The sequence below is a fragment of the Papaver somniferum genome, chromosome 8 (genome assembly GCF_003573695.1).
Source record: "Papaver somniferum cultivar HN1 chromosome 8, ASM357369v1, whole genome shotgun sequence".
Lineage (NCBI taxonomy): Eukaryota > Viridiplantae > Streptophyta > Magnoliopsida > Ranunculales > Papaveraceae > Papaver > Papaver somniferum.
In genome coordinates, this window is record NC_039365.1 from 27,340,363 (window position 1) to 27,349,595 (window position 9,233).

General features: G+C 35.7%; 1 long non-coding RNA gene across 1 annotated transcript; it reads left to right on the forward strand.

Moving 5' to 3' along the window:
• Positions 1–3,283: 3,283 nt before the first annotated feature.
• On the forward strand, positions 3,284–3,731 carry LOC113304057. Its single transcript, XR_003338020.1, has 3 exons — positions 3,284–3,344; positions 3,439–3,535; positions 3,646–3,731. It is a non-coding gene; the product is annotated as an uncharacterized LOC113304057 (long non-coding RNA).
• Positions 3,732–9,233: the final 5,502 nt, after the last annotated feature.

Below are 9,233 nucleotides of genomic sequence, written 5' to 3' on the forward strand. Positions count from 1 at the left end.
TTGATATTACATATTAATATGTTACTAGTATAGTACTAGTTACTACTAGTAAACTAGTCTACTAGTACACATGTTACTACTAGTAGAGTAGTTACTTAATTTACGAGTAACATATTCTTTTTACTATTAATATAGTACATATTGATATGTAGTATGACCATATTGATACTATTAGTATGTAGTAACATATTACTAGTAATATTCAATGTGTTGATACTAATTAGATCTGTAAGGGTGTTTTAGGTATTCAGAAAATGCAGTTTATAATCTCCACAAAGTTTTTGGACTAGCGAGTAAATAATCTAGTCCAAAAACATGTTTTTGGACTAACGAGTAAATATTTTTTGTGGGTGGACTAGCCATTAACTGGGTCATGAAAAATTGGACTAAATAGTAATTCCTACAAAAAAACAATGGAATTCCGCAAATAACCTCGGGTTAATATGAAATCTTGATGTTGTTGCATCTCGAGAATGATCTAATGGATATTAGATCACATACGTGCACACGTGTCTAAGGTATAATATATTAAAAACCAAAACCCTAAAATTCTCGAGAGGGTTTTCATTTGCCGCCGTTGTATTCTCTCAGACCCATTTTTCTTCCCTCTCTTCTTCTCTTCAAGACCCATTTTTCTTCCCTCTCTTCTTCTCGTCAAGATCTGTTGATGAAGAACTGATTATATGTACTCCACTGAAGTAAGAAGTTCTAGCAAGATGAGTGGTGATGAAAGTGATTCTGATTCTAGCAAAATGAGGTAAGAAGTTTATGCTGGATTAAAAGCCATTAGGGTTTTTGTTAATCTCTCAAAAAGATTCTGTTGCTGCTACGTTTTAAGTTTTGCTTGAATAACTTACCTACTCAAAGTGTAGTTTTAGGGTTTTTATGTTTGTTGAACTGTTTCTATAGTTTTAGAGTTTATGATTTTTTTGATTGTCGAACAGTTTCTGTAGTGTTAGTGTTAGGGTAAGATCGATCTACCCATGAATTTTATTTTTGAAAACCTAATTTGAAATTAGGGGATTTTTCAGAAACCCTAATTTTGAAATTTAGGGGTTTTTTAATTTTTTTATGTATGACTATTGTTGAACGGTAAATGTTACATATGCTTTCTGATAAATCTCTTATGAGAATGGTTATTGAACAGATTGTATGGTTTTGTTTGTGGTATGTGCAGAAGATTTCTTAGGTACCCTAGAATGAGCTTTAGGGTTGAACTATTCAGCACTAATAGATGGACTGTTTATAATGATGTGGATGTGAAGTTTGGTGGTCTTGATTGGTTGATTGAACTTATTACATGGGAGATGCAAATCATAGAAACAAAGATGATTAACTTGTTTTGGTTCTCTCCATATAATGTGCCAGAACTAATTACAAATGATAATGAGTATTTTAACATGTGAAATAGGGTTGAAGTTCAAGATGATGGTTATGTGCATCTTTACATGAGTATCAGTGACAGAGTTGTAAGGTCTGGTGATAAATTCCAATCATCTTCTGTGGTTACTAATGAAGATATGGATTTAACACCTAAGAAGGTGACATATGAAGATGACTTTGTATTTTCTACACCTAAGAAGAAGGTGACACATGAACATGACTTTGTGTTTTCTACACCTAAGAAGAAGGTTATAAGCAATTCACCAATAGTTTCTCCTGATACTAGGAAAAGTCTAAGGTTGGTTTGTAAGTCAATTGATGCTCAGATAAATGATGCATTTATGAGGTTACTTTTGGATGATGAGGTTGTGTGCCATCCAGATGATAATGTGGATGTAGAGTATGAGAACATTCAACTAGATAATGTGGAAGAGGATGTGTGCCATCCAGTTGATGATGATAGAAGTCCACCATGCTTTGATGATGAGGAAAATGATATTGACATAGATGATGTCAGAGATTTTGTGGACAGCTACTTTGATGATGACTTTTGGTAGAACTTTGGAAAGGAAGGTAATGTTGCAGTACTACTTTTGATTGTGTACTTTACATTAAGCTATTTAATGTGTTATGATGACTAACAATACTTTTGGCAGACTTTGTAGGTTCACAAGGAGATGATGTACCTGAAGGGGATAAAGGAAAAAGTGTTGCACTGGCTTTAGTGCCTAGTGATGATGACAACTGCCTTGGTAACTCACAGTTTCACTCTGACTCTGAAGATGAGAAGCTTGACTCTGAAAATGAGAAGCCTGACTCTGAAGATGAGAAGAATAAAGCAGAGGCCCTTCAAAAAATTTACCAAGAATGGGGTCCACATATTGTTGATATGGATGAAGACTTCTTTCCTGTTGATGATGGTCATGTAATGTATAATCCTGATTTAATGGAGGTGGGTATGCAGTTTGAAGACAAGCTATAATTTAAGAAGCATCTAAGGACTTATGCGGTGATAAATAAATTTCAGTATATTTTGAAGCCTTGTGACAATAGAAGGATAAGAGTGAAATGTAGGTATCATGAGTCTGAAGGTTGTAAGTTTCAAATATTTGCATCAAATACAAAGGGGGAGAAGACTGTTACTGTTAGAAGTATGAATCTGAAGCATACTTGTGTTGGAGATCCGTTTAGCAGAAATAAGTCAGTCAATGCAGAGTTTGTTGCTCAGTATCTGTTTGAGAAGCTGAAGATTGGTGGATTCCTTCAGCAGCCATGGGACATTGAAGATGAATTCTACACTCTCATAACACTTCTCTGTCATATCATGTTTCTTGGAAAGCTAGGACTATGTTCTTGGAAAAAATGCATGGTAGTTATGAAGAGTCTTATAAAATGGTCACATCCTTTGTAGACATGGTGGCAAGTACTAATCCTGGTTCTGCAGCAAATTACAGTTTTGGAAGGTAACTTGTTAATTATAACCTTCTTTTTTTTATGTAATGTTTGTATAATGTTTGTGTAATGTTTTTATGTAATTGTTGTATAATGTTTATGTAACTTGTTAAAGATATAATAACTAACATTGTTTGTATAATGTTTATATAATGTTTCAGGGAGGATAACTGCTTTGAGTAAATGATGATTGCATTTCATGCTCCAATTCATGGGTGGAAAAATGGTTGCAGAAAAGTGGTTGGTCTTGATGCATGTCACCTTACTGGAAAGCTGGGAGGTTGTCTTATGGCTGCAACTGGTTTAGATGCACATGACCAGGTTGTACCATTAGCCATACAAGTGGTTAGAAATGAGTGTTTTGAGAATTGGTATCTGTTTTTGAAGCAGTTAAAGCCCCTGATTGAATCAGATGATGAAAGAATTACTTTCATTTCTCACAGGCAAAAAGGTTTGGTTGAGGCTGTTAGTGCTTTATTTCTAGGAAGCCCACACAAATATTGTTTTAGGTATGTTCACTATTTTTACCATAATTACAGGTTTCTTAACCATTATGTGATCATTGTATTTTACCTTCTAATACATGTTTTTCTGACCTTGCAGACACATGTTCAAGAATGTGAAGACTCACTACAAGGGTTCAAAGATACATAATCATATCTGGAATGCTGCTAAAGCCTATAAGTTCACCCACTTGAAGGTAATAAAACACTTGTATCCATTGTCCGTGTTCTTTTGTAACTTGTTTATGTCATGGAATGTTTTATTGGTTATAAATTGTTAATAACCTTCATGTTTCTTTTTGTCCAGTTCCATATGGATGCTTTGGTGCTGGAAAATGCTGCTGCTGCTCAGTATATGATGAATGAGGATCCACTACAACATTTTTGCCGAATAGTAACTAAAATTCGTAACGGCCCAACAATCGTTACAAAATTGACAGTTACAAAAAGCCGTTACAACCTAATTGTAACAGGTTGAAGCCGTTACGAATTTTTTTTGTGATTCGTAACAAGTGTCAGCTGTTACGAATCGTAACAGGCTAATTATTTACGCGTGCTGCTCACACGCTTGGTCACACTAGAGTCGGGTAACAGGTGTATTTGCGCGTGTGCCATTCAATCGTGTGCCATTTTTTTCCACCCAACATGGATTACGCTAGAGGATAATTTCACCCTTGAAGAAATGATTTTCCCCCATTCCCATCGAGTAAACCCCATTTCTCTTTTCCCATTCTCTCTCTTTTTTTCTCCCCCTTCTCATCGGGTAAACCCATCTCTTATCTTCCCTCTGGATATTCAGATGTGCACCACATCTGATTTTAAGTCTTCTCAACTGAAGATTTCAGTTCTTCAATCATCTGTTAATCATCATCATCATCAGTTTAGGGTTTCGATTTCAGTTTCTCATCATCAGTTTTTGGGTTTTATCTATTCTGTTATCAAATCATCTGATCTTTGAAGAATTGATCTTCAATCATCTGTTACACAAGTTTAGGTTTTTGATTTCACAGATCTCTGTAAATATTTATCATCTGTAGGATTTCAGTTTGTTAATTAGATTTTAAGGTTTTAGTATTTCAATCGATTTTAGGGTTTCTTATTACTCGTTTGATTTGGTATTGCAATTCTTAGGGTTGGGTTTGATTCTCTGCAGACGAAGCCATATTTAATTAGGGTTTGATTTGAATCGTTGTAAACAGATTATAAACCTTCTCAATATGATGTACATAGTTATTATTTATGATTATTCAATATGAACTGAGAGCATATTAGATTTCTGATTCTGATTTACGATTTTAGTTGTGGTATGTAATGTTCATTGCATAAATAAGGTTTAGTATTAAGTTTATGTCTCTTTAATAATTATACATGATAGGTAGGGTTCATTGCTTAAATAAGTTTCAATTTTTTTCATGTAACTCATCTTTAAGTGTATGAATCAAGTATCAATCTTTTTTGCACATGTATTCATAAATCCAGTCAGTTGCACTGATATGATAGTATAGGAATTTAGTTATATTTGTTTTGATGGTAGTTTGCAAATATGCGTGCTGTCAAAGAGTTGTTGCTAATGTCATTGTTTGGCTTTACAGATGCCAAGCTTTTGATTGGTAGGAGATTCAGTAACACCATTGTCTAAGGTGATATGAAGCACTGGCCATTCAAGGTTCTATGCGGTCCAGCTGACAATCCCATGATTGAGGTCTCATACAAGGATGAGGAGCAACAGTTTGCTGCTGAGGAGATCTCTTAAATTGAAGGTCATACCTGAAAAAGTATGGGGTTGTGGGTCTTCCTTAAGAGTATTGGTTTTATTTGATTTGAAGGGGATTGTAATTTTATTATGTTTGTAATTTGTCGTGCTATACGTATCTTGTGTAGTTTAACTTCATTACCGTCTTGATTGGGTGGTTTGATCTCTCTAACACAACTTCATGTTGCAAACAACAAGCTGACTAATTTTCCACGTCTGGAAATCTTGAAAGTAAATAACAACAGGTAATACTCACGTTTATAACCATTTTCACTTTGTGAATTTTACCGTAGTTAAAGTAATTGCTCTCTCTAAATTATTCATGTTATTGCCTTTGTGGCAGGATAAGCTCAGTTCTTGGTGCAGGTTGATCTCAAATCTCTTGGTAGACTTGCCTGACACAGTTGGGAGTTTACGGAATCTTGAGGTACTCCAATCTTCTTTTTTCCTACCATTGTCAATTATCTGAATCATATCATCATTTACTTAGTCCCATGTTTGTGTAGGCTCTGCATCTGAGTAATAATGGCCTCAAATCCCTTCTTTCGATGCTATTCGAACTGTGCACCCAGCTCTCGACTCTTGATCTTCATAATACAGAAATCACAATTGATATTCTCAATCAGGTATTGACTTTTGATTCTATTTTTTTCTTATCTAAAACTTGTGCAAGAGGTGATAGTCTTATGTATCCAAGTATTATGTCACACAAGCAGTTTGAAGGGTGGGAAAGTTTTGATGAGCGTCATAGATTAAAGCATCAGAAGCAACTGGATTTTAGAGTTGGAAGTTCTGGTGTGTTTGATGAATGTGATGATAAAGATTAATAAGGTACTCGATCTCTCAAGTCGCATATTGCCGCTGTTAAACCGTTGTTAACAGTGTTTTGTGTCTGCAGGTGAAGTACTGCGTAGCTGCTTCTTTCTTGGTAGAGAAATCCTGTAAGAGCAATGGCCATTGGATTGAAGATACATAGCTGTTGTCGCGTTGGATTCCATCAACTTTGTCTATCCTGCTTCAGATGCAGCAGTCTGCGGCATGAGAAGGCTTTTATGTGAGTCGTGTTTGTGTTTCTGTTAGCCTGTGACATGGGAAAACTTAGATATAAGTTAGGAACTTAGAAAGTTTTTTAAGTTTCTGTGAACTGAACTTTGAAACTTAGTAAATTTCTGTCTATGTATTCCCTCAGAATTTGATACTTAACAAAAAAAAATTGATACTTAGAAAAATTTGTGTTTTTTTTATATGAATGTGTAGATATGAATTGATTAGGTATAGTATGAATTGATTGAAAAATTATGCCACATAGTTCAAGATATCAAATCTGCAATGCCAGCATCAGTTGGCTCAAACTTGGCCAGCACCTCAAAATCTCCATCTCCACAGGGTGTTTCTGCTTCACCTCTATCATCTCCACAGGGTGTTTCTGCTTCACCTCTATCATCTCCACAAGCTGCGACGAGTTCACCAGCTGCATCAGGAGTACATGGCATGCCGCGTTGTTCATTACTGAACTTCGAGGGTCAAGTGGTTGCAACTGGTAACATCTGTACTGGTGGTTTAGGAGAAATAATTCACGGAGATCCTGTACCCTTACATCATTCCAAGGTGTGTATCGATACTATTTCCAAGCCAGATGCAATAACTGTGAGTGCCAACAAGTTTTTAGGCTTATTTTCCCCTTTTTTTTTCCAGTTCACACTTTTGTATGTATGCTGACTGATACGCATACTCTTATGCAGTTGTGCATAAGAATAGATTTACTTGAAGCAACTTCTGCAGTGCTGCATAACAAGTATTTAGGCTTATTTTCCCTTTTTTTTTTGCAGTTCACACTTTTGTATGTATGCTGACTCATACGCATACTCTTATGCAGTTGTGCATAAGAATAACTTTACTTGAGGCAACTTTTTTTGTCCGATGTAACTTTTTCCTGAATTATGTGAACACAAACCGGCTTATGAATGGATATGCACTTTCAGTTCATCATTTATTTGTATATGTGTGGGTGGATTTTGTTCTGTTATATGTGAATGCACAGGGGACTTCTCGCAAGGTCAGCTGAAGCAGCAGTAGCCATCCGGGGAAATATCAATCCCTGGTAAGTACTTCACTTGGTTATATTTGTACTATAAAGTTTAAGAGGTGTGGTTTCTGACCTTCAATTTATACGTGCGAGGTATTATGTTGTTGGGAAGTGAACTACAGCTGGATTGGCATCAACTTGTGTACCTGCTAGAATACCGGGTAAGTACTTAACTTGTATATTTCTAGATTCCATGTTTCTTACGGGACTTTTGTTTGTTGCGCGTGCGAGAGAGCTTATGGACTTTGGTTTGTTTCAGGACCAATTGCAATGATGGCCTGGATCAGTGGTTACAGTTTCAGTTGAAGCTCTTGATGACTAAATCATGGGCTTGTTCTTATTACAAAACCACAGTAAGTATTTCTCATTGTTCTTCTCCCCAATTTATATTTTTTTGAAGTTTTGTCTGCTTTTAACATAGGTTGGTATATATGCTTAGGAAGTTTAAACTTAGCAGATACTTTTCATCTATAACTTTATGCATGGATTTCGAACTTGAAGTCTTAAAATTTGCAGCTTCAAGTTGGTTTACCAGCTCTAGCTGCGAACATAGAAAATTTGCAGTAAGTTTCTATGTACAGTCTAAGTTATATAAATTTGTGAACATAGGAATTTCTATGAACTGATACTTATGGGAATTTGTATACACTCCCCTACTATTTGATACTTAGAATAATTTAAGTTCTATTTTGTATGAATCCATTTGAATGTGATAAGAATTGATTGAATGAACATGAATTTGATTGAAAAAAAATATTGTTGATTGTGAAGGAGAAATGAAAGGTGTATGCAGGTGGTTATTTTGAATTCCGACGTATTCCGGCCGAGAAGAGCTGCCGGTCAACCTTGACCTGGTCAAAATTGGTTATTGCTGACTGATTTTGACCAGGTCAAGGTTGACCGGCAGTAATTTTTTTACTGTTGCAAAAAAATTCGTAGCGGCTTCAGCTTGTTACAACGTTCTGTTACTAAATAAATTCGTAACGGCTCTAGCATGTTACGACAGTGCCACGTAGTAACGGCTCTTCGCTGTTACAAGAGCCGTTACAAAAAAAAATCGTAACGGCTAGTGGGCCGTTACAAAAAATTTGTAGCACCCCTTTTCGTAACGGTCATGAACAGTTACAACCCCGATTCGTAACGCTCAATAACCGTTTCGAATCGGAAAAAATGGTGTAGTGATATCCTACCCAGTGGTCTAGAGCATTCTTTGACCCCTCTTCATGCTGTGAACATATGAACAATAATTTTTCTGAGTCTTTCAATAACATGATTAAGAAACTTAGAGACAAGCCTATTTGTACCTTGGGCTTAATGTATGGACAGTCAATAATGGGCTTGTGGTATAGGAGAAAGCAGTTGTCTTTGAACTGGAAAAATGGACAATTAGTACCTGAAGAAGTTGATTGAGAAGATGAAAGAATGCACTGGTCAGTTTAGGATTAGTAGTGTTGTATATGGTCAGAGTTATCAAGTTACATATATTCACAACTCTGTCTTCCAAGTTGATCTGATTAATAAGACTTGTAGTTGTGTCCAATGGCAACTGAGGGGCTTTCCTTGTCAGCATGATGTCTGTGTATTGAAGACTTTAAGACCTAATTGGGCAGAGTAATTTTGATTATTTATGTCTGTATGTTTATTGAATGTACTCAACTACTTTCATTTCTCATTTACTAATCATGTAGTTGTTTCCCTTGTCTGTTGTTTAGTTATTGTAGTCCGTACTACAAAGTGGATGCATACAAAGCCACTTATGCCACCCAAATGCAATTACTCAGATGGAGAGAAGATTTGGAAGAGGTGACATCATAATTTACTTTACTGTTTTTTTTTCCCTTTCTTAGTTGTTGGGAATTTTATCTTGTTCCCTTTTTTTTATTACTTCTTTACAAGTTCATTTAGGGTTACTTTATGTCTTGAGTTTCTCTATTTATAACTAGATCTAACTTCTTATTTTCTTCTGTGTTCCTTCTTTTGTTTGTAGCCTCAAGAGCCTTTTGTCAAACCACCTATATATATGAGGAAACCAAGAAGACCTGCTAAGAAGAGGAAG